This window comes from Girardinichthys multiradiatus, chromosome 19, assembly GCF_021462225.1.
Source record: "Girardinichthys multiradiatus isolate DD_20200921_A chromosome 19, DD_fGirMul_XY1, whole genome shotgun sequence".
NCBI classification, from domain to species: domain Eukaryota; kingdom Metazoa; phylum Chordata; class Actinopteri; order Cyprinodontiformes; family Goodeidae; genus Girardinichthys; species Girardinichthys multiradiatus.
This window is the reverse complement of record NC_061811.1, coordinates 4,633,971-4,658,897: the sequence shown is the minus strand read 5'-3', so window position 1 is coordinate 4,658,897 and position 24,927 is coordinate 4,633,971. Positions and strand designations below refer to the sequence as shown.

The window sequence follows — 24,927 nt, the reverse complement described above, 5'->3', positions numbered from 1 at the left end:
CTCTAATGTTCTCTAACATCTGAGGTCAGAAAGAGAATGGCTGCATTTATACAGAGGTTAAATTACACACAGGTGGACTCTGTTTACTAATCGCTGCTGAAGGCAAATGGTTGCACTGGACGTTATTTAAGAATAGCATAGAGTAAAAGGACCTCAATACAGTTATGGACTACTTTGAGTTGATCTATCACATTAAATTCCTTTTTAAAAGGGGGTTAGGGGGTTTCATTCTTTGCTTATTCGTTATTTTTAATTTTCACCTTTTCTCTTTTGCTCTGCACTCTCTGGCACACACCTTTGAGACATCTGCAGAAAGGTTTGCATTAGCATGTGAAAGAGTTCATTCAGACAATGCTATGCATTATGTATTTCCTGCATTTGTATGAAATCAAGCTGCTGTCATTTTTGCTTGCCTGTAATCTTCTGGAAATATAACTGACAAAGCTAGGAGAACAATCTGAAGAAGACACATAGGCTACTCCTACGTCTTTTATACCATACAATACATACTTGAAAAACTCACCATGTCCTCGAACCCGACAAACATCAAATGCAAGGAAGTGTCACATCTGTCAGAAGTGGCTGAGCAACTGTCAGAGAGTCACACTACCAAGTGGGCTGTGTTAATAAGGAGGGGGGTTGTTTTTCTTCTTACCCAGAGGCAACACAGGCAGGCAGTAAACAGAGCATTTGATCCCTGAGACTTGTTGTGTAGTTGTCACTTTTTTAAATCAGCTCCTTTTTTCAGCACCACAAGAATGCAAAAATCCTGGATTGTTAGGAAATCATAGTCACTGTTAAGATTAGATAAAGTGAGGGTAGATACTGCCTCTCTGGGACAAACAGATGTATATTATTAGAGCATCTGGTTTTTATTCAAACCATATACTGATCTACTACATTCTGAATACACCCTGATAATGCTGCACCTCATCCATGCTGTGGGGATGCTAATCTTCAGCAGTGAGGGGGAAGCTGATCAGAGTTCAGCGGGAAAATGGTCAGAGACAATTGTTTGAGACTAAAGACAATAAAAGCATTAAAACAACCTTAAAATTCAGCCAGAGCTACGTTGGAGTGTTTGAGATCAAATCATAGCTGAATCATAGTCGCCTAGACAAAGTTGCTGCCTAAATCCAATGGAGGTTTAATGGCAAAACTTGAAAATCAATTCTCTCCATCAAATCTGACTGAGCCTGAGCTGTTTTAAAATCTGGCAATAGAAGAACGAGGACATTTCAGCTTCGAAATGTGCAAAGCTGGTAGAGTTATTCTGCAAAAGACCTGCAAAACTGTTTGAAAATACATTGAAGTTTGTAGTAAGATGACCAAATGTGAAAATGTTCATACTTGCAAGGCACTGTATGTAGATCCCTCTGATACCTCCAGGTTCTGCCACTGGACCTTTGATCTGAGGATGTCTGCTGTTAAAGCATGGACGATGGATCCTCCTGGCTCTTGTTAGATGCAGTGTGTATCTTTATATAATCAGGTCTGTTTTGGTGCAGAAGCTCAGTCGGGTTCCAGATATTGGACTCTAGGATTTTTTCCAGTTTTCTCAGTAAGTGTAGCAGAACATGACGGATGTTTAGTTTCAGGAGGTTGTAAATTCAGTTACTCTGAGATTAATTCCAGTAGTCAAGGCTTCCCAACAAAACGTTCTTATTTTCAAAACATGATCAAGGCGGGTCCCTTCAAATGCCTGTGGTATTTAGTGTTGGGGCTGCATTTAAGCTTCTGATTAAATCATTGATTAAAAATCTTATTTAGCTCTTCCCTTTAGAGAATATTATTACATATGTCAGACACTTTTTCTACAGCACAACTTCTCAGTTATGATATATAAACATATAATTACACCACGATATTTTTTGGTTTCTAAAGTAACTTTTTAAAAGTACTAAAGTGTCCTTTAAATACTATTTAACTTGTAAAGCATCAATTTCAAACTTAGTTAAATCACATAAAATATTCTAATAAACAAAATATTCTTTCAATCACAAATGTCACAAAGTTAAGTCTACTTAACTCTGTAAGCAGTTATACAGTCTTAGGGTCCCTCTGCGTTCTGTACTCAGGCTGCCTGTCATCAACCTGTCACGTATCAGAGTAAACTTAGACTTCAGTGGCAGCGGTGGCCATGGGCTGCCACAGCTGCGGCCGCTCCAGCCGAGCAACAGCAGTGTTTACTCAGACACCAAGCAAGGGAGGGCCTTCTCCAAACCCCACACTGCGGCTTCATTTTGTGCATAATTCCATTCTGTGACGTGCACCCAATGTATCTATTGCACTAGCTCCAAATAGATCTGTCAGCCTTTTGAGCCACTTCTCTCATTGTGTCCTTTCAGCTCAAGCTTTCTGCTGCTGGTGTGCGGAAGCATGAAGCTTTTGCTTTTAAGATTCAGTGATGAACGGTTTCGTGCCCTTGGATTTTTGTGTCACTGCTAAATGTGTGTTTGCATGGCTATTAGTGAGGCCCAGTGAGGAATGAGTTGCACACCCTACTGACCCCTTCACAGTCAGAGTGAGCAATAGGGTTCTCGCTAACACACATTCTCATAAGCTCTGTTTTGTGGTTGAAAATATTCAAGACCAACCATCTTGTTTTTGACAGCTTTGCTTCTCTGCCTGCAACTTGTGTTTACACAAGATGAAAATAACAAAACGGAATGTGTCATCAAGCCAAAGCTATAATTACTTGCTTTGAGTTGATTGAAATTCAAAAAGAGAGAAAAGTACCAAACAAGTTTTATTGTGGGTGCTTAGTGGACTGAGGATGTAAGGAACATGTAGGTCTCGCAGGTCTAATGTCTCTCACAGGACAGCCTTCCCCTGCTTCATTACAGGAGAAATGATTAATGACAATGTCAATATTGATCACAGCTAAGTGAAGCTCTGGAGCACATTGTGGTTACTGGACCTAACACAGGGAAAGACATCAATGATTTTCCTTTATTTAAACTTCCCTCGTGCATCCTGGAGTAAAGCATATTCAGCATATTCTCTTCTTAATTTCCTGTAATTTGATCCTCTTTATTTCCCTTTTAATTCATCTCCAGGGATTTTCCTCTTTTCTTATTTCTGCATCATTTACTGGCTGACATGGTTTAGTTTGACCAATTTCTGGCATATGAATTACCGGACTGGATATGATATATTGTAATTTATACAGAAGGCAGATGTGAAGTGAAATTGAGAAAACTTCTTGATAATTTTAAGAAATTAGTTTACGGTGAAAAATGTGACAGCACCTCCCACCTATACCCTGGTCAGCAGCTGTGTGAACTAATATAAAATGAAGTAAAACTTGAGGCGGGTTGTAGTGTCGCTGTAAAGCAGGAGCGCCATTTAAAGAGACTGCTAGTCCACAATGCAGCCGTCTGGGTTTCCACTCCAGACATCAGGTCCTTTGCTGCATCTTTTCCCCGCATCTCTCTTTGCTCCTTTCCTGTCTGAATCCTGTCAATAAAGCTCAGCAAAAAATATTTTCAAAAACTAAATAAAAAAAAAACATGCAATATAATAAAAATTATTAACTTTTTTTTTGCACTAAAATGTTTAGCTTCCTGTTTCTGACAGGCTGTTGCTTCAGTGTAAATTTAGAGTTTTTTGACATATTTGAATAATTCATCAGAAATACTTAGCAGTAACAAGGTGATTGCGATGTATTTACCTTCGTTGTTTAGATTGAATAGCATGAATGGCCTTTCGAGGTCATGCCACAGCATCTCAATCCAGACTTTTTCATTTTTCAATTCAGAGAAGGACATGTTCTTGTGGATCACTGTCCTGCAGTTCTCTAGAGAGAAACATTTATGCTTTCATCAGGTACGACATATTGTTCAGTTCCTGACATTACCACCACATCTGTCTGTTTGTATGATGACATTTTTCTGAAATGCTGTGTTAGTTTTACATCTGATGTAACTGGACCCAAACATTTGAAAAAGTACTATGTTTGTCTTGTAAGATGTAAGATGGGCCTTTGTGTTGTTTTGGTCAGTTATGGGGATGGAACTCATGAGGCCATTTTTGTCCAGTCTCTTTTTCTTATTGTGGAATCATAAACACTGACCTTAACTGAGCCAAGTGAGGCCTGCAGAGCTTCAGATGTTGTTCTGGGTTGTCTAGTGACCTTCTGGATAAATCGTTAATGTGCTCCTGGAGTACTTGTGGTAGGCAGGCCACTCCTGCAGAGGTTCACCACTGTTCCATGTGTTTTCCATATGTGGATAATGGCTCTCACTGTGGCTCAACAGATTTCTTGATTCCACAGGTCTGGCAGTATTCAGGCCAGGCTGTCGCCAGTGAATTTCAAGGAGGAGCAAAAACTTTTTCCTGTAGGTTCATGTTGGTTTGGATATCTTTTTTTCCATTAATAAATTAAATCGTCATTTGAAAACTGCTTTTTGTATTTACTGAGGTCATCATTGTCTAATATCAATGTTTGTTTGATCTGAAACATCAAACATCAAAGTGGGACAGAAAGTACAAACAAATAAGATGTGGATGGGGCAAACATTTTGTATGGGACTGTATGTGTAAAGAAATTATTTTCCTTTAAAATCATACATTTTAGGATAATTTAAGTCAACTAAAATTAAAATGACTACAGATGACACATTTCAGGAGATAATTGTGCAGTAATTTGGAGTAAGCAGGGGTTTTGTAAGTAAAAGACCGGAGTTTTTTGTTCGTAATCAAACACATGAAAAGGATATAGAAGCAGGTAAAACTTAATACTTTAACCCACAAATTGCTCTGCTGTAAGCAGGCTGTTATCTTCAGTCCACAAACACTTCTCCTCACGCTAAAGCTACTGCACCTGGGTGTTGAACAACAATTATTGATTATCTCTCTTGCTAATTGGGCCCAAGTTAATTACTAGCAATTAAAATCATGAATGATGCATTAGCGGGGATACAATACACACTACAGAGGGGCATGCACACACTCACATGTAAACATGCATACATTCTATCTACACTACACAACTCATTAAAAACACACTCACACAGGCAGACATAATTAAATTTTTATTTCCTGACATTGCAACACTGAACAGTGTAAACTGCCACTGGCAGTCAGATAATTTGATTTATATCACTTTCAGGAGGAAATGCTTCAGATGAGGTTAAGTAACAATGACAAAAAGAAAAAGTTGACTTTACTTTCTTCTGTGGGAAACCTGGTTATACCTGAAGCTACAAGGTTCCTGAGATCCTCTCCTCCAAATCCTCACATTTGGCCTGATAAGCTCCACTGCTTCTCCAAACCTGGGTCGCATTCTTTTTGATCACGCCCCAAGTTCAGCCGAGCGTGATTTTCACCTTTTAGCCCTTCAGTTCTTAAGCTGATCTGTGGGTGCCTCTTCTCCCAAACTGCAACAACAGAAGGAAATGAAGGAAGTTTTGTCCACTGGCACCTTATCTGGTCAGGGTCAGGGCAGTGATCCCTGCAAATTAGCCTCAGATCACACCGAGTGTGTGTGAGTATGTGTGTATCTGCTGCCATTTTATGCTATACTTACATGCAAAGTAGAATTTTTTATTGATCTAGATCCAATTTTAAATGGCAGGAAAATGTAAACTATTGAAGGTAGAACATTACATGAACATTTAAGAAAAACCTGTATTTACTTATATTGATACTCCCTTTCATAAACCAGGATGTTTCTATTTTACTGTAACTGATTGATACAAATACTAATTCAGATCTTTTTTTTAAATTCAACATCTCTCCTAAATGTTTGCCAATGCATTTATTGTAAGGCCAAAACATTTCTAAACTGACTAAGAATAAAACCCAGAGGTGTTTAAAGACTTTCAGCAGACGTAAAAAGTAGTTATTGCTCCAGAAATTACTCACTAAGTAAAAAGGTTTTGGTCAAAAGTCTACTTAAGTACTGAGTAAGTATTTCATTGTAATGGACATTTAACTGGCTTGGCTTTTAATATTATTTGAGCTAATTAATATTCTGGTGGCCATTCAGACAGTGTATGGAGCATTGGACCTTTAAGCCCAAGATGGCCAGGGGATAAACAAGTGGGTTAAAAAAAACAATATAAAAACAAGACGGTGACCATGGTACAAATTAACTTGCTCTGTCGTTACAGAAGGAGAACACTGTATATTCCACACTATTCATCACAATATACATTTATTGTACACCGATCAAGCACAACATTATGACTACTGATATTTAAAGCAAATCATCCTGACTATGTCATTATCATGGCACCTGGTAGAGGATGGGTCACACTAGGCAACAAGTGAACACTTTTTCCCCAGAGTTCATGTGTTGGAAGCAGGAAATATGGGAACTCCTTCAGGCTTCTAGTATAGTCCATGCATCGCTGGGTCCAGCTATTTTGGCAACAAAAGAAGGATCACCACACTATTAGGCAGATGGTTATAATGTTATGCCTGATCGGAGTATGTGTCAAGATAAGAAAAGGTGTCCTAGCAGCTTTAGAACGCTTTCTCATGTCCAGCAGCCCATTCAGTTATCTCTGCTCACTTCTCTGATTATAAGCAGAGAATTAAAGATTTTAATATTTATTCTTTTTGCAATAAGGCTGGGGTGCACTCTCATATGGGATATGGACCAAGAACCCTCTGTTGATAATTACTGAGCTATAGACTGTTTTATGCACGTGTCCTCACAATTTATTAAATTGGAGTTTAACTTACAATTTGTAAAGCAGTTGAATCTTCACATTCATACAGGGTTAATTGCCCATTTTCTCTCAGACACTGTGCTAATATTCTATTAACCCTAACACCTCATTACACTGTTGTTGCACATCTTTAGTTGTTCCCAGTGACCAAGCACTTATAGCGCCTTTATGTGTTTCCATATGGCACTGATGCAGAATAGTTAGGATGGATGTTCCACTCCCCAAAGACTTGAGCTATTTGAAGTTAGAGAACTGTTTTTGATCAGTCACTGAATAAAATAAAATAAAATAACATAAGACTCATCTTTTCTTCAGGCTTCTCTCTCTTAATTAAACATTCATGTAAAGTGATGTGGCAACTTACACAGATCAGTTGCAGACAATCTGAAAATGCTGTAATGTCTTTCAGAGCTCTTAGTGCTGGAGATTTTCAAACAGCCTTTTAAGATTGGTTGCTCCAACCCTGACAAATAGATCCGAGTTAAGAATGATTGATGCGTCTTGAAGAAATTCACCCCATAATTTCACCTTTTCACCTTGGAAGCATTTCCTCCAAAGGGCTATATTATAGCCCAAGCCTGCCAACAAGAAGCAGGCTGTGTTTTAAAGAGAGGAACACATGTTTGAGAGGTCTGTTTCTCCTTATCTAGCAGCTTCAGCCCCAGCCAGAGATAGATGTCTGCCATGCCAGCTTGTTTATTTTCCTAACCGATTAGCTAAGATTAAAAGCAGACCATGTTGTCTCTCTCCTCCTATTTGTACTTTTGTGTGTGTGTGTGTGTGTGTGTGTGTTTGCATGGTGGAGGAGTCCACTAAGACCCCCTGTGTGGGTGTGTGAGAGTCTCCGTTATTTCATCTCCACAAGGCTGCACATGATAATTAAGCCGTGGGGGGGTGGGCGGGGGATGCTGTGCCTTCCCCTCAACAACACTACCTGCCCCCACCCTGTCCTCTGTCTCATCACATCTTACCTTTATTCCCTTCTCCTGCACCCATCCACACTCCCCCAACACCCCCCTACCCCCATTCCCTCTTCACCTCAGCTCCAAATCCACCCCAGGCTGTGGGAATTTTCTTTAGTCACACTCGGCTTGCCAGGTAAACAAGCCTGAATAGGGAGACGCGAGCAGAGGCCATGGGAGCAAATAAAACAGGGGAGGGTGTAAATGGATTTATCACTGAGCCCCCTCACCCGACTGCAATGCTGTCACCCCTCACATCCTCCACTCTCACTCTTTCCTCCTGGGTAAGGTGCCACTATGCTAACTTGGCAGTCTCTTTGACAACTCCAATCCAGAACTCTGGAACTTAAGTGCTTAGAGAGCTCAGAATCAGCGAAGTGGGGACTACTTTTTTTTCTAGCACATTTTTTCTCTCTTGTCCGCACAGGATTTTCCCCCCCTGCGTTATTACTCTCTCTGTCTGTTTCCATCTCTCTCTACAGAAACAGTAGAGGTAATTCTAAGAGGCAGCTGTGTCAACTTTGTCTTCAGTTGGACTGTGAATGATTGCAGCACACTACCTGTAGGCCCTTTAGCAGAAGCAGGCGTGCATTCCCTGCTCCTCTCCTCCCTAAATGATCTGCCGCTAACCAGATCAGAAAGTTAAAAAGCAGGTCAAGCATGGAAGCCTTATGCTGAGTAATGAGAGAGAGAACCATGTTGGGACATCTATATTTGCAGGTTTGTGCACGTTTGAATCCATGAGTGTGTATGTGGAATTGAGTACACACAGAACACTTGTAGGATAAAATCCCAAAGCCATCAGAGGCCTCATTTTCAAAGGAGTCCTTCAATCCGTGGGCCGGAAGAGTGGATTTAAACCTGGAGCACCATAAACAGATGCAGAGCTGTTATTTTAATAAGTTTCACAGCCAAAAGCAGCTTCCATGGTTTGCTGTGTGCTGAGAGGGGGGAAACGCAGAAAAGCACAGTGTATTGTTGGACTATATGAGGGAAACTATGTGCCACTTTCATACTATGCTTGTGACATACAGTACTGTAAGAACATTTTGGGAACCTTACAAATGTCTTGTTTTCGCTTTTTTTCTCACACTTGCATATTTTAGTTCATTTAACAATTTTGATATTAGACACAATAAATACAAAAAGCTTTTTTCAAACGATGATTTAACTTGTTGAGGGAAAGAACCTAACAAGAACATCCTGGCCATATGTGAAAAGTAATCCACCATCCATTGTTAAATCACAAATTAACAATGATTAACCCAGAAAGTCAAGTTCAGTTTTAGTAAAGACATCCTGGCCTGATTGCTGCCAGACCAGCAAAATGAAGAAATCACTTAAATGAAACCTGTCTGACAACATGAAGGAGGCAAAAAAAATCTCAAAAAACAACACATTAGGTCCCTATCTAAAAAATGATAAGAGACAAAGTCAAGACTTTCTGTCTGGAAAGAGCTACAAAGCTAATTTTATGGCTTTGGGACTCATGTATAGCACCATTATCGACAAATGGAGAAAACATGGAACAGTGGTGAACCTTCCTAGACGTGGCTGATCTACGAAAATTACACCAAAAGCACATTGACTCATCCAGGAGGTCACGATACAACCCAGAACAATATCTAAAGCTCGGCAGGCCTTACTTGGCTCAGTTAAGGTCAGAGTTCATGGTTTTAACAATACGAAAGAGAGCCTGGGAAAGAAATGGGCTTATAGGACAAGGCCAAGGCCAACACCATGGCTGACCAAAAATAACGCAAAGGTCCATTTTACATTTGACAAAAAACATCTTGATGATCCTCAAAATGTTTGAGAAAAAAGTCAAACTTTTTTGAAGCTGTGTGTCCTCTTACATCTGGCATAAAGCTTTTTCAGCATTTCAGTAAAAGAACATCATGCTGACATTTAAATATGGTGTTTATTCAGGACCTCGGCAACATACTGTGATTGGTGGAACCATGATTTCTCCTCTCAAAAATCACAAAATCATAAAGCAGAAAATTAGGTCATTGATTCATAAACACTACTGAGTTATGCAGCAGGAAAATGATCCAAAGCACGACAGCAAGCTCACCTCTGACAAGAATGTACTTTTCACAGTGCGGGATATTTGTAGGAGAGCATTCTACTTCACCCACTAATTTGGTCTCTATAATTTGAACAGACAAAACGGCAGCTCAGCACTATTGTATGTGCTTTACAATTAGCAAGCAGACATACAGTGCTATGTAAAAGTATCTGGTCCTCTTGAACTTTTTAACAATGTGTCAAATGACAACCACAAACTTGTATTGTATTTTATGTTTTTTATGTGATAAACCAGCACCAAGTGTAGCAGACCTCTCAGTTAAAGGTGGCTACAGTCGCTACCAGCTTTCAGCATCACTTAGCTGGCACGCTAAGATTCGTTCCCCATTCCTTTGGTCAAATACCTCAATGTCAGTCAAATTGGATAGAGAGCGCCTGTTCATATCTTCAAATCTTGTCACAGATTGTCATTTGTGTTTAGGTCTGAACTTTGGCGCAACCATTCTAGCACATGGCGTATGTTAAGAGTCATTGACAATACTCCCATCCCCATGTTTCACCATAGGGATGGTCTATTCACTGTGATGTAGACTGCTAATTTTCCATCACACAAAGCATTTTGCATGTAGATCAAAAAGTTTGGTTTTGATTTCTTCTGATCAGAACACATTCCTCCACACGTTTGTGAGTCATGGCAAACTGCTGCTCTTCTGTAATTTCCAGAATTGTGGAGTTTATCACTGATAGTTGTTTTGTCAACTGCTTTTCCCACCTGAGCTGTGGACCTCTCCAATTTAGGTGTGCAGCCAAGTCCTGGTAGGTTTGCAGTTTGCCATCCGGTTGAAAGCTTGGGATATTTGTTTTACCATAACCCTGCTTTAAATTTCTCCACAGATTTATCCCTGACCTGTCTGCTGTGTTCCTTTGTTCACTTTGGGTTTACCTGCTTACCTGCTTTTTGGTTCATCAAATTCAATCCTCATTTAGGCCTTGAAACATACACACACAAGACTATCATGTGCAGCAAATGCAGATAAATCCCACCTTGGAAGGGACTTTGTGAAAGTTACACAACCTCAAATTTATATCCTCATTCCGACACCCTTCAAATGCATACAGAGTCTGAGATTCTCTTCTAATCAATCCTGAGAAGCAGAGCCTAGGCACAGTGGGTTGCACATTGGTTCTTTTTATCAAGGGAGCCTTGATCACAGTTATTGCTCCCTGTGTTAATTAACATGCTCTGACATTTCAGCATTGCCCTGTGCTCTCATCTTGGTACTCAGAAAAATATTTTTCAGGCTCCTAAAGAGCTTGTGCTGGGCAGGATGAAAGGTTCTTATGGTGCAATTGTTAGAAGGAGGATGGGTTAGCTGTGTAGACCTTGATGGTTCATGGCACACAGTGTTCAATGAGTGCACCTCTGCAATGCATTGCAACAAAGAACGCTGCTAATCGATACATCTTTAAAGTAGCATTATCCATCCTAATCCCAGCTTGTCAGTAATACCCACAATGTCATTTGTTATGTATGTATTGAACTATTGACAAATTGATTTCGTAGTAAAGAAATGATAAATATATTGAATTGGGGAGAATGCTTTTTAGTAGAGCTTTCAGGAGAAATTTAAGGTTAGATTATCTTAAAGGAATAGTTTGAATTTCCTGAAATGACGCTCTGTGATGTAGTCACAGTGACTGGTACCTTACCTGGCCACTGACCACAGACTGTGAAGCAGGGATACATTGCCTTGCAAAAATAATCATTCCCCTGGAACCTTTTCACATTTGGTCACATTACAACCACAAACATCAATGGATTTTCAGAATAAAGTTTTCTTGCCAGATGTGTGGTTACTGCAATCATTTAGAAATTAAAATCTGACATGCTTTTTATTCAGCCCCTTTGAAGAAAATCCTGTGCAGCTAACTGCCATCAGACATCACTTAATAAGTAAATGCCTATCTGTAATTTAATCTCAGTATAAATCCAGCTGTTTCGTGAAGACCTCTGAGGTTTGTAAGATAACATTATATAACAAACTGCATAATGAAGACCAAGGAACACAGCAGGGTGTCAGTGAGGATGTTCTGGAAAAGTTAAAAGCAGGGTTAGGTTATAAACCATATCCCAAGCTTTGAACATCTCACAGAGCTCTGTTCAATCCATCATCTAAACAAGGAGAGAGGAATGACCAGCAGCAGACCTCTTAAGACATGGAGGTCCATCTAAACTGACAGGCTGGACAAGGAGAACATTATTGAGAGATGCAACCAAGAGGCCCATGAGGAGGGGCTGTGAAGATCCACAGCTCAGGGGCAAAATCTGTTGATAGGACTATCTGCACTGCAGAAATAATGAAACAACACTACTAAAAGAAACTCTCAAGAAGGTCTGCATGTGGCGTGGGACACAGCAAACGTGGAAGAAGGTGCTCTGCTTGGATGAGACCACATTTCATTTTGGGTTTGTGCTGTCTGCTGTAAAGTCCTGCAAGACTAAAGTGGAGGTACACTTGTCAGATTTCTATTGGTAAAACCTTTTGAAAATCATAAATCCTTTTCACTTCACAGTTATGAAGAATGTTGTGTTGGTTTAAATCTTGTAAAAGATTTTTTTTTCTCTTTCTACAAACTCTAAGATGTGTTGACTCTAACATACTGACTGCTGATTAGAACTTGGCAGAATATCACTTCAAACAATGAAACTTGTCTTTCAAGAGTGCAGAATAGATACCAAAGGTTTTTTATGCTTAAAAAAAACACCAGTACATGATTTAGATAAAATTGATATATTTATATGTTAGCTATTCATAATCTGGCATTAATCCTTAAATTTGAGTGATATTGCCTCCTAACTGCTGCTCTCTCTGTAGGCATAACTCCATGATACTATTCCTTAGTGAAAATCCAACATTTGTTATGCTGAAGCTGCAGCGACATGCTAGTAAGAGTGCCAAATGTATTACGGCTCAAAACAGGGAGTGGAAAACAGACACAGTTTCAGACACTGCCAGAAGCTTTGGATTTGCCAGGTATGCCTGTTTCCTTTCTCCTAACAACCACTGACATGCAGGATGGAGGAAAATACACTTCCTTCTCAGAGGTGTGATGGATAATGTACTACATTTTAATACGTTTTATTAAACTAAAGTTTAATACGTGAATTCTACAATGTTGCACACTATGCATTTATTAATTAAACATTTTGTAGGGTTCCCACTCTGTCTTGAGAAGTCTGGATTGTTTTCCATGTCTACATAAATATGGAAAAATGAAATTTAATGCAGAAAAATGCATCATTTAATAGCTTTTTTTTTTTCCATTAAAGTTCAACAACCTGAAATGTTTGGTAAATGGAGTTGGAGTTGGAGTTGGAGTTGACTTAAATTTAAATTGCATGCTCTATCTTTGTTATCATACATTTTATACTTCGTTATTCCTAATTAAATAAAAAGCCATTTCACAACTTTTTTTGGACTGTAGGCCACTTTAAATTGAGGTTTAACTGGACCTGTGGTTCTGATCTGGGTAATGTTAAAATGCCACACAAAGCACCAAACCCACTATTTTCAGTTTTTTACGATGTTTACAAACTTTGCTTTAAATAATCTAGATTTAGAACTGGACAGATTTAAAACAGGATACTTAATGCAGAATCTGGACTTATAAAGATAACATTTGTAGAAACTGTGATTTTAATAGACTTGATTTAATGGTATTTTACTTGTCATATAAGCCGAGCTAAGTGATTCAAATTTAGTAGGGATGTGAATTTTTTAAAAGTTGTTTTCAGTGCAGATGTTTGTGACCAAACAGGTTGTACAGACTAACAACAAATATGTGATCATAAAACTCTTATTAAAAAAAGATTTTCCATAAAGGACATTAGGACAGTTGATCAATCAGCTGCAAGGACACAAAAACAGTGAATAACACTGTGAATAGGCTGTTGACAAACTGATGAACTATCGCCATCTGTTTATGGACTGCTGACAATGATCTTATTGAGCAGACCCAAAAATAAGTAAAAGGTCTCAAAATCCTGTCATCAGAGACATGGAAAGCCAAAAATATTAGCTGACCTGCCGTCACACACACACAGCTAAGCTCAAACTCATCCATACCCTTGGCAGATTTAGGTTTAATGTAATTAAAATTTTTATCATTATGTTTTTTTTCTGAAATATCCAGAGTCCAGGTTGATTGGAATCTACTCGGACCTCATCAGCAAACACAAATCCTGAGAACACCAGTGGAAATAAGTTTTAACAGATGTAGCCAGGAAAGATTTTCCCATTGATTATTTAAAAGAGTATAAATAATTTTAACATGCCAATTTTTTATGAAATTGCAAATAAAAACCTTTTTTCACCAAAATTGATACTCTTTTTACATTTTTAGTATCTTTTGAGAGAACTGAATGTTTCATAGCTTGTTTTTTTTAGGTTTTTTCTGGTTCTGAAACATAATATTTGGGCTATATTTATAAAACAGAAGGTCTATCAAAACATAACACTGGTGTTTAGTGGTTCCTTCATGCTCAGTTCTGTATGTTCCCTGTAGGAGAGTAGATCCTTGTAAAGATCTGACCATGCGGGAAGCAAAGAAGAGTCGGAGAAAGAGGGGAAACTGTGACAACACTTGGAGGTGTTGTCAACTGACATTGTGCCTTTATCTATTTATTTATTTCAAGTAGTCTCAAATAGTTCCAAATACCAATGAAAGCTACTAATAGGTACTTTTCCGTGTGAATCACATATGTTTCTTTGTTTGTTTTTCACTCAGAAAACAGAGAGAAAAGCAGCTTTACTGAAAGTTTAGTCATATTCAAACAGCAAAGGGCAGATTCAAACAGATGTTTAAAAGCTAGCAGACAACAGATTACAAAAACTATGTGGTGAAGTATTTCATATGTAAACTGACCTATGACACCATCCACCAGTATTTAAAAAGTTATGTTAGAAACTTTCCACTGAGGAAATGATCACTAGAAATAATATAATTGCCTAATGTTACCTTACACGGTGATGTTCAGGAGTATGACTTCATTTACATCCTTAAGAACATCACATTCTAAACTTCTGAGGACCACTTCAGCCTATGAGCTGCAGGAAAGACTGGGAAACAGTAAATCACTTTTCCCTGCAAATCGGTGATTGGTGTGAAGCAGTGGGTCACAGTTTATGTGCAAACTGCACAGGGTTGTTTGTAGGTTTAGTGAGGTTTCCTCTTTCTTTCCTGGCTACTTGTCTGCTAACATGTTTCCCTCTTATCCCCAGCCAAAGGTTTTTCAATCAGCTCCAACTGGTCAGCCTCAGGCAAATTTAGCACCGCAATGGTATCAAAACATGGGCATTCTGTTCATTATTATTCTCTTTGCTTCCTCCACTTTAGAGGCCTAAATGTTAGCTAGTATCCTCACATGCCCTGACATTCTCTCATGACATCCAACAGCAGAGGTAGAACAGAAACACTCTTACACAGCCTGGAGGTTTTAATGCAGGCTTTATGAGTTTACACAGGTGGAGGTCCTGGACTGCAGTTTTTCTGCACAGCGTATTAAATATTTACGCTGGTTTGGATACTCTAGTCTTGGAAAAGTTTTGCTCACAAATACATTTAATGAATAAGGAATAAAGTAGTGATAACTTTCATTAGGCTGTTATTTGCATCAATAAAATAATCCATAAACAGTACTATATACTGTACAATGTGCACTGTACTATAATAAAAAGAAAAATATTTAAGTGTGCCTCTGCACCAAAATTAAAGGTGCAAATGTATTTAGATGTTGATTGTAATGATGATGGCAGTTTGCCTCTTTGCTTTCATTTAGAGAGCTAACACACATCCACACATAGGCTTACCCACACCCACACAAACACAGCCACACACCCATGTACCGACACACAAAGAATCCAAATGATTGAAGGTCATACAAACACTTACTATCACAGCTTACAATCACAGCAAAGTGGCCTGCCTACTTTGATGCTGGATCCAGTCTTAATTTAATAAATTCACTTAGGATTTGGTCTTGGGAAATACTTTTAGCAAAGCAAGCTGCCCTGCCACATGTAGGCAGGGCGGCTTCTCTGTATGGTATGCCTGAAATGACGACATGAAAAAAAAAAAGCTGTTTTAATAAATAACAGTATTTGTTGCATAGTCAAAAGACTAGAGATTTGTAGATCAATTTGAAGGTCTGGAACACTTACTCATCAGCAAATACATTTACTTTTAGACCTCTTGGAAGCCTCCCTGACAGGCTCCTGTCTTGTTTTTGAAATTTGTTTGGAGAAAGATTTTTATCATGCTACTTTTCTCCCATATTTTCTCCAATTATTGATGACAGTCTTCTCTAAGCCACGGACTGTGTGTATGTGTGTGTGTACGTGTGTGTAATGGTGTTGATTTTTTGTATAACCTCCTGACTGGTACCTTTGTACAAGTTTGTTTTGTTCCTTTCTAACCTCTCAGCAAACTCTAGCTTTAGCTAAAACCTTAATAAACAAGCGGGGAAATCTTAACAAGATAGCTAAACCAATCAGATTTTCTATGATTGATGTTGAACATGCATCAAAGAAAACTAAACCCTAAAATCAAATCAAAAGGGTCTAAACCAAGTATTTTCCTTAAGGGTGTGCAAACATATGTAATTATTGCAGTATTTTTTTCAGTTGGGTTGTACAGGATGTCACATATAGGTTTCATAGTTTCTATTATAAATCCTGACATTTTAACAGGAGTGTAGAGTCACTTTACATCCAGCATTATAATAAATCTCTGTTGTGCAAACCTATCAATGCAGCGCTTAGTGCAGATTTCTCTTCATATTTCCTGTAGTCTGAGTGGGTGTTTTACCATTATACATCTATATTTTGCTCTGTTCGTTAGGTTTGTTCTGCCATAACCCCTATCTTTCCTCTCTCAGTCTCCATCATTTTGTTGTATGAATTCTCCCACATTAGCATCTTCCTTCTGCATCCTCTTTAGATTGCTTTCCTCTGTTTCTTCCATCCATTTTTTCCCTCACCACTTTTTTTCATCTCTTCATTTTTCTCTCTCACAAGCTTTTTATGTATATCTTCTGGGCTTGCCAGAGATGCAAATGACACAAGAAAGTGATAAAAGTTGCATGTTGGCACCAATATAATGAAATATTAAAGGCTCATTTTTTTTCTCTTCTCTTTCCTTGAGATGCCTGTGGATATTGCTTTCACATTTCAGAGGAAAGACAAAGAGAAATCTATGAGAGACTTGATTTGTTCCCAAGCTTCCATAATGTGTTTTTACCCAAAGACTGCACCACAAAGGATGACAAAAAGATGTTTATGGGAAGGCTTTGTTAACTGTAAAAGAAAAACTGATAACTGTGCTGGCAGAGAGTGCACCCTCATTCTTCTGCAGAAATTCTGCAGAACTTTAAATATCACAGTAGGTGGGCATGCATGTGAGAAGCTTTACAGTGTTGCAGAAGGAGCTGTGTTCAGCTTCTTGCAAATAAGTTTTTAAACTATTAGTCTTTAAGTTTGATTATCTTTTTTAAGTTATAGTTTTGTTGTTACATCGTTGTTACATCCATTACTGTAATGCAAAGTTTGACCCACTTTCTTTCCTTGCATTGTTCCTTAGCTTAGTCTCACCAACCCTGCTTCCGATTCTGTTACTATTCAAAATTGTGATTTAAAGAAAAAAATCATTGTATGCGTGAGGATGTTCTCCGCTCTCTGACAGTCACTCTTGCTCTTTGCACACACACCATGTATTTACATGTCACTGTATGTTTGCATCATCTGTCCGCTTGGTATTTGCTTTCCACTGTTCCAGTAAGGGTGTATGTCATGACTGCATCCCTGCATGGGGTGTAGGCCGTTCTGCTGTGCTCATCCAGGCACAGCTAAAAAAAGAGATGAAGAGGAGGAGGAGGAAGACTGGGCTTGTTGCTTTTAATTGAATTGTAAATGCAAGTGGAGGGGGAACAGGGCTGCTTCTAGCTGGGACAGACAACAGATGGAAGGCAGGGCCTGCCCTTCAGGGTGAGAGGGGTGAGAGGGTCTGATGGGTGGGTGGAGGAGAAATAGATGGATAGATGGGGGGAAGGGATAGGCAAAGGAGCTAGTGCAGGAAAATGACGGTAGTCTGTGGGCTTTGTGAAGTCTATGATTCTTCTCTGTGCAGTCTTTCAATCAGTCTATTTCCCCAGTAGCTTCTCCTTCCGTCTCTTTGCCCATGAAAGGAGGAAAAGGAGTCCTGCTAGCAGAATCGAACGGTAAATATCTGCAAACCCTGTAATCCTTTCCCATCTACTGTGTTTTCCTAGTTTACTTGTTTATGTGACAAAATTTCAATAATCTGCGCTGCAAGAAATTTTCACCAATCACAAACACTTTGTGAGCAACATAAATCAGAAGGAAAAACCAGAGAAAGAGAGGAAAATTACCCCAGTCTGCCCTCCTCAGGTGAAAAGCGCTGAGCAGCAGAGAAACTCAGACACACACATATGCACATGCAACATCACTAGGTCAATACAGGCTTTACCCCCTGACTAGATTAAGGGTATTTGGGTTGTTTGTGCATTTGCTATGACAATAACTCCACATGGGGCTGTTCTTCATTTCATTGAACTGATAAGCAATCTGGGTTGTTTGTTTTTAACCAGTTCAGTAAAATGTTGACTATATTGAATATTTATGCTTCTATAAAGTGCCTTTTAAAAGTATTCATACTTCATCAAGGTTTTATATTTTGTGACATTACAACCAGAAAAAAATATTTTAGTAGCATTTTATGTGATAAACCAACACCTAGTAGTGCATAATTGTGAAGAGGAGGAAAATATTTTTTTTTACAAATAAAAGCCTAAAAAGTAGAGCATTTATTTATATTTTGCTACCCAGAATCAATACATCTGCTGCACTTGCAGCTTTAAGTCTTTGGGGTATGTCTCTATCAACTTGCCAAATCTAGAGACTAAAACGTTGGCCCAATCTTTGTTATAAAAAGCCAAAGCTCAGTCAGATCGGATGGAGAACTTCTGTGAACCTGAATCTAATGAACATGAGTTTTTTTCAATTCTTGCACAAGATTCTCATTAGAATTAATGTCTTGATGGGTCTTCTTCTGCTTCAATCGTCCTAACAACCATCAACTTCCCTGTCCCTCCATCCCCGCAGCATGATGTTGCCACCACTGTGTTTTACAATAGGAATGTTTTTTAATTTGTATACATTTTAGAAACCACGTATTCATTCTTTCTGTTTTGCATATTTGTTGTACATTGTCTTGGTCTGTTACATAATTGCCTATTTCTCCGCTTTTCTTGACCGACACTGCCAGTGACTGGTACTCCTGACACATGATGTCACTGAGCTGCCTTAGTTCATATCTCTGCTCCCAGACAGCACATTCTCAGCCGTGGGGCCAGACCTGCTCCTACATCCATCTGAAACCAGCACATCCACTGTTGCTCTCCAATAACTCCAATCAACTGCCCATCATTCTCACCCTTCTCTACCAAATCACCCGCGCTAACCCCCCTCACACAAACAAGCCTCACAGAGCTCGAACTGCTGCATTTTTATTCTGTTATTAATCTGTAGCTGCGTCTGCCAAATATTTAACCTGGCTGAGTTATTTATTCCCTCATTAAAATATGTCTGTTTTTAGGAGGCAGAAGGAGGGTGATGCCATTGAAATGTCCTCTTGCAGTTGAAGGAGACTGAGGACGGGTGAACTGTATGTGAATAACTATGATATGTGCGGGAAGGTCCGGAGTTTATACCTCAGCATGATTCATGTGGGGGTATTTTAAATGCACCTGTAACCTTTTCAGCTAATGAAAGTGAGAATGTAGTAATAAAAAGGGAAGAAGCTTGGTATGACTCATGCATGGGTTTAGGTGTAAATCCCTGTGCAGTTCTATTGATAATCTCATAGGTGCACATAGTTTTAACAGTTGCTAGCAGCCCTTCTTATACAAACATGATGTTTTGCCAATGCACATATAATAATGCCCAAAGTGTAACTAGAAACAGGCTACTCTAGGGTTTATATTGTGGTAAAAACCCATCTTGGTTGCGTGTGATTATTTCCAGGAGAGACGTAATGGGTTGTGCCTGAGGTGAGAGTGGATAGATGGAGGAAACATGAATGCTTTGGCCTTGAGTTTCATCCAGCAATGCCTCCCCATCTCCCAGTGCCCATTTCTCAGTGTTGGCAAGTGTGCCACAGGCTGCAGGAATTGTGGGGCCATGGCACAGCTGGTGGAGTGATTCAGGTTCACACCTTTTCACTGAAACAATTGTTAAAACGACAGAGAGGCCAGTAAGAAATGTTCAGAATCGCAGCAGTGTTTTAGGAGCAAAGAGGTTGTGCTGATGAGCAATGATGAATATCATCAAAGAAACACAACAGAACTGTGAAGTGAAAGAAAAATCATGTTTTTAAATTTGGCTTGGTTTTGTATTCAGCCTTTTACTCTGATACTCATAAAATAATCAAATGTAATCAATTAAAATCCTATGTAACTAATTGCCTTAGAAATCCCCCAACTGGGATATTGTCCACCTGAGTGTAATTTATTCTCAGTATACAGGTGCATGTCAATCAATTAGAATATTATCAAAAATTAAATTTTTTCAGTAATTTAATTCAAAAACCGTAACTTGTACACTATATGGATTCATTACATATAGAGGGTTATACTTCAACAGTCTTTTTCTCTTAATTTTGATGGTCTTACCTTACAGTTGCTGAAAACCTTACATCCAATTTCTCAAAACAGGAATGTTATGGCTTACACAGTCATGGTGCTGACTTTAAACCAGTCCACCAGACAGTTTTTGGCACCCTCCAAAATGAGGGGCAAGTGAAAAAAGGTCATTATTGGCTGTTCACAAAATTCTGTATCCAAGCACATTAAAAGAAAACTGAGTGGAAGGAAAAGGTGTGATAGAAAAAAATATACAAGCATCAAGGATACGCACAGCTATGAACTGATTGTTAAGCATAGCCCAGTTATGTGAATACTATTCAGACCTCTATTTGTACCAAAAAAAGAAACAATTGAAAAACTACGTGATGTTCCTTCCACTGCAATTATGCCATACTTTGTGTTGGTCTATGAAATAAAATCTGAATAACATACATTGAAGTCTTTGGTTTTAAAGTGACAAAATGTGCATAAAGTTCAAGGGGTATGGATGCTTTTAAAAGACAGCATTAAATAATCTCCTTTAGTTTATTCTCACAAGTTTAGGATATTCTATGAACAATATGACTGCTCTTAAGACATCTGAAATTCAGGGCTAGTTTACATGAAGGCTGTGAACTTCAGCCTGAAAGCAGTTTTTTCTTAATTAAATTAATGTATTTTACAAACAAATGAAGATATTAATAACACAGCTTAGAATTGTACTGATGTATTGCAACCACGCAGGTAGAGTGACAATCATAATGGCATCAGATTAAAAACATAGATGAAACTTAGGAGAAAGAGAGTTTCACTGTCAGTGGACAGAAAACAGAAGAAGAGTGTATAGAATTAAGATTAATGCTGTAACATATATTTTTATTCTATAAAATATTAGGGAACAGTCTTTGCATTCAACCTGACTGAGCTTGCGCTATTTTCAAAAAAAGCAGAAGTGCTATTGTGTAGATGTGCACTGTTGGTTGAAACATACCCTGAGAATGCCTGCAGCTGTAACTGGCAGTAGAAAACCCACAAAATATTGACTCGTGGTTAAAAATAAATGCACACCACACTTTTCCAATTCTTCTTTGCAATATATTGAAAACCATGGGTCATTTCTTCCCTTTCACTATTATGCAAGATTTGTCTATAACAGAACATTTAGGTAAATACATTAAAGGTTATGGTTGTAACATGACAAATTGTAAAGAAGTTAATAAGTATTGCATCGTGCAAATTTGAAAACTTTATGTTTTCACTAGCCTTGCACATGTTTCCTCCCCTCATTTTAACCCTAACAATGAGTGTGACCCTCACTCTTAAAGGACCATGCCCTAGAGTGAAGTCATGAAACTGAATGAGGCCTACATGTGCTATCATATGACAGCATGAAAAACATTCTGTGTGATGTGTTTTTATGTGGAACCAAGTCCAGACAAGAGAAGAAAAAATAGCCAGCAACAACTGGGCAGCTGTTGAGGCCCATCAACCTTGGATGTCAGCCTAAGTGTAATTATTTTTCATGCATGCCATGTTGATCATATATATGCTGCTCGGGTTCTATTCATCAGGCCTCCTGTGTTGGATGTGCACGAAGGAGCTTGCTCACATGTAACTTGACATGTAGCAACTGTGGGCCTGATTCCCTGGCTCTGCTGTGATGATGAAGCAAGGAAAACTCAATGCCTTGGGAATCATCTGGGAGACTGGTCCAAATCTAATGAGTGATTCCCTTTATTTTCCTCTGCAGTCTCTACTGCTGCGTGCCAATATGATCACCTTCATCCCTCCTTTTCATTGGCTTGCCTAGATACAGTATATGTGGTGACAGAGTCAGTCTGTGCACTTGTCATCTTCTACATCTGCCTCTCTGTCTGAGCCTCAGATGTCTCACTGCCTGTCACACACTGTGATACAGCAAGGTATCTTATCACATGTCCCTAAATGCCAGTCAAACAGACAGAAGCGATATTAAAGAGAGTGCAATTAAAATGGAAAGAAGCAGGTCATGTTGGTTGAGACCTCAAGATGAAGAAGGTATCTGAGCAAGCGGAGCATTCCTCCCTCCCTCCCTCCTCCCTCCATGACGGCCTTCTCTCCCTTCCCCCTCACTCAGTCTCCTGTCACCCCGAACACGGGACTGACATTCAGTCGAGGACACCCCTGGCTGGCGGTTAAAAGAAGTGGAATCAATGTGTGAGCTGAAGAGAGAGCTGTGGAGCAGGGGGCAGAAGGTAGGTGGGTTGGGGCTGCTCGGCAATAGAGAGTGACTGACACAGTTTTTGATGGAGAGCAGACATGGCTGACTCACCCTCTTCTTTTCTCCCCCTCTGCCCCCTCCTCTTCTCTCATTCTCTTTCTCTCCTTCTATCTCCCCATTTCCATCTCCTGCCTGCTCTCCAGGGTCGTCGCCTCATCCTTTCCTCCCATCCTCTCTGGCCTTATTGTTTTACATCTCTTCATTCAGGCTTTTATGGCTGCTTCGTCCTCGTGCAAACCCATCTCGCTGCCGGATGATGGGTTCCTCCCCCAGTTATCGCGGCTATTTATTATCAGCGCCGATCCACATCACATCTCTCTGACTTTGGGAAGATGGTTTTCACATTGGACCGCTTTACTGACTCGCTATATAACAAATCCATTGAGGGGCTCACACAAGCTCAGAAACACAGAAAGTGACACAGAGAGGAAACCTCACATCACTATATCACACTGCAGATTTACAAGGTGCTAAAACGCTACGTAGAATTTTAACGCCTCATAGTGGAATACTTTGACAGCTTTTCCAGATTCCTTTTAGTGGGAAAAAATACTTAATGCTTTTTTTTTCCCTTCTGTCTTTGATAGCTGCGTGACTGCTGGCTCCGCTATGATTTAATGTGACTAAAGCTAAGACCTCTTAAACTTGCTGAGACACGATTGTCTGTGTGGGTAAATTATATTTTTGGGAGAATGAGTCAGTTGATCTTGATTACATCATATGAATTCCAGGAGAAAGAGGGATTTTTAGGAAAACAGACTGCTATCAGTTTCTGATCTTCAAAGCTTGTGTATCATCATATTTTAGAGCCAGAATACCTGAAACATAAATAAATCATCTGCATTTTTTTTCAAAGTGTATAGTACTTTGAAACATTTGAGTTTTAAACAAAAGCGTCTTTTAATTTAAGGTCACTAAAACAGGACGGCACTACCATATATGGACGATGAGAACCGACCATTTTATTAGAAAAACAACAATAAAAATACGTTTTACTCCAGGATCAGGAATCTTGTAAACAAAAGGAAGAAGGCCTCAAATGGCAGGGATGAGAACACCCAAATGTTTATGCTACAACTACGACACAATGAGCAATAGAGGAGATTTAATTATTGGGGCTAAACGCAGACTTCAATGAGACACAAGTGAATGTTAATTGTGCAAATAGCCCTGATATAGACATAGACATTTAGTTTATGTTTATATTAGGGAAACTTCGTGCTCTGAAAGTGTTCTATTATTGTAATTAATCATTTGTAAGCTCCACAAAAAAGTATTTAATCCATGTAGAATGCTGAGAATCATAAAATGCAACTAAAAAATGCAAAATTTTATTTAAGGTTGTGAAATAATTTCATCCAATTTTTTGTGTGTGGTAGTGTTATAAATAAAAAATGCTTTATTTTTGATACATTTACAACAAAACAAAATTGTCATACAGTATTGACAGAAGGAAACAACACGCATTTAGCCACTGAGCAATAGCACAGGCTGTTACTAGTAGCAGAGATGACTTTCAGCATGTTTCCAAGAACAATGTCCGATCAGCAAATATTGTAATTTAAAGCCAGAATTGTTGCTTTCTCATACACTGGCAGCACCTCTGTAACTGAGTTGCTCCTAACACGGAGATAATGAAGCAATGGCAGTCTTTCTGAGGCAGATAAGGAACTTAATTAATTAAGATCTTATAAGACATGAAACAGCTGATTTGTTTTTTCAGAAGGGAAAATTGCTCACTGACTAGAGATAGCTGGAGTATGGAGCAACAAAGAAGCAATCACAACTGTTTTTGTGAGCATAAATTTATCAGCTAAGGAAATATCTTTTACAGGTTTTCTTACTTTATTTGTTTCCTCTGTCAATACAAAACAAAATGTCCTCAGATCAATTTGTTAAAAACATTAAATAACGTATGCCCACCACATGTAACATTAGCTTTAAGGGACATTTTTTTGCCAAACAGCATGCTACTGTGGGGAAATTAACTGGATACAGTCTTTCAGGGGTTAACACACAGTGTCCTTAGAATAACATTTTGACAGGTACGTTAATGTAGTGTTAAATCTTAATACACAGACTGATTATGTGGAGAAACATGAGACTTGCACAACCACTTGACTTGCTCTTAATGATATGGCAGTAACACAATTGTTGGAAGAAATGTGACTACTGGCCCAAGCCACTGCATATTACATTAACAGTACAAGTCAGAACTGCAGCAGAAATTACAACTCACATCTGCTGCCAGAATTTTAATGTTTCAAATTACAGCGTAGTGTTTAATGCAGTTAG

At 38.9% G+C, this 24,927-nt stretch overlaps 1 long non-coding RNA gene across 1 annotated transcript in view; it reads right to left on the bottom strand.

Annotated features, from left to right (window-relative positions):
• The window catches only part of LOC124884964, a 45,483-nt gene extending 44,897 nt beyond the window's left edge, over positions 1–586 (bottom strand). The window contains exon 1 of the long non-coding RNA XR_007042555.1: positions 524–586. This is a non-coding gene — a long non-coding RNA (uncharacterized LOC124884964). The remainder of the gene's footprint in view (positions 1–523) is intronic.
• Positions 587–24,927: the final 24,341 nt, after the last annotated feature.